This window comes from Etheostoma cragini, chromosome 5 (genome assembly GCF_013103735.1).
Source record: "Etheostoma cragini isolate CJK2018 chromosome 5, CSU_Ecrag_1.0, whole genome shotgun sequence".
Lineage (NCBI taxonomy): Eukaryota > Metazoa > Chordata > Actinopteri > Perciformes > Percidae > Etheostoma > Etheostoma cragini.
In genome coordinates this window covers 8,652,877-8,654,132 of record NC_048411.1, presented here as the reverse complement: position 1 = coordinate 8,654,132, position 1,256 = coordinate 8,652,877, and the positions used below count along the sequence as shown (strand labels likewise).

At 35.8% G+C, this 1,256-nt stretch overlaps 1 long non-coding RNA gene across 1 annotated transcript in view; it reads right to left on the bottom strand.

Moving 5' to 3' along the window:
* Positions 1 to 850: 850 nt before the first annotated feature.
* Positions 851 to 1,256, bottom strand: part of LOC117945281 — a 4,028-nt gene continuing 3,622 nt past the window's right edge. Inside the window, exons 2-3 of the long non-coding RNA XR_004656766.1 lie at positions 1,226 to 1,227; positions 851 to 1,179 (exon numbers count right to left, since the gene is read on the bottom strand). This is a non-coding gene — a long non-coding RNA (uncharacterized LOC117945281). The remainder of the gene's footprint in view (positions 1,180 to 1,225; positions 1,228 to 1,256) is intronic.

The following is a 1,256-nucleotide window of genomic DNA, read 5'->3' as shown; positions in this document are numbered from 1 at the left end:
TGAAGTACTACATGAATGAATCCATGCTTTTTCAGGCATGAAGTAAAGTTAGAATCTCAAAATAATGAGACTTTAACATATGTACTAAATATCTTAATATATTGACTTAGAATCCCAATATCTTAACTTACTATCTCAGAGAAACTTTAAAATAGGGACTAAATATCTTAATGTATTGACTTAGTATCCCAATATCTTATATCTAACAAATTTCCAGAGTGAAGTTTTCAGCCAAAGTCCACCACCACACACCTAACTGCATCCATCACAATTTATTGAGCTGTATAGAGATTCACCTTATTATAGCCTATCCAAGACAATAATAAGCTTGTCATAGGCTGCTGACCCAGTGTTATACCCCTACTGGTGTCCACACCAACTGGTTTTCCCTATGTTGTGTTCACCTAACAGCTGCTGTTATGGCCTGCCTCTGTCACCAAAATCGTTACACAATCACAAAGATATTCCTGGCGATTTTCAAATAGTTTCCCAGATCTCCTGCCGCAAAAATGTTTGTCTGAGTAAGCACCACATCACAGCCACCTATAAAGAATAAAAGATATAAAGGCGATATACTCACGCCTAAGTTAACACGTTGGTTAAGCTATTCCTGTGTCTTGTGTAAGCAATAAAGTGAATTTTAACAGTTTTGTCTGTCATCACTGTTTAAAAAGTAGGCTAATTATTTAGCATACTGCGTTGTGGAGGGCCTACAAGAAATTCCACTAAACGCAAGGAAATTTCCTATCCTTGTTTCAAATTAAACCACCAAAAAATGTTGCTTCGATTTTAGCAATCACTATGAGGCGATAAAGGCCTATATAATGCCTTTCCTTTTCTTGCAATTTGTTATGAATGCGTTTTTGGAAGAGGCTTGTAATGTTCAAGGCTATGAATGTGATGTTTCTCATGTTGTAATCTGCTGGTGTTATATTTTGTCCACAAGGGGCGTACTTGGTTAAACCCAGAGAGTAATCTTATCACTAGATGAAAAAACTCATTAAATAATAACAGCTACTTTGCTGTGTTGGAATTTGATCAGTTTGGATGGAATGATTTGATTAAAAACATATTAGAATGCTGGTTAATTCGGAGCCAAACTCAAGTAGGTTAACACTGTATTACAAGCCTTTGCTTTGCAATTTCAGAGGTATAATAGGCTACTATAGACCATATCGGCTAAGAAGAGACATTACTGTAAATCCTTAAGACAATGCATTCAAACTTCTTTGTGTATTACCACCTTTCTGTGACTT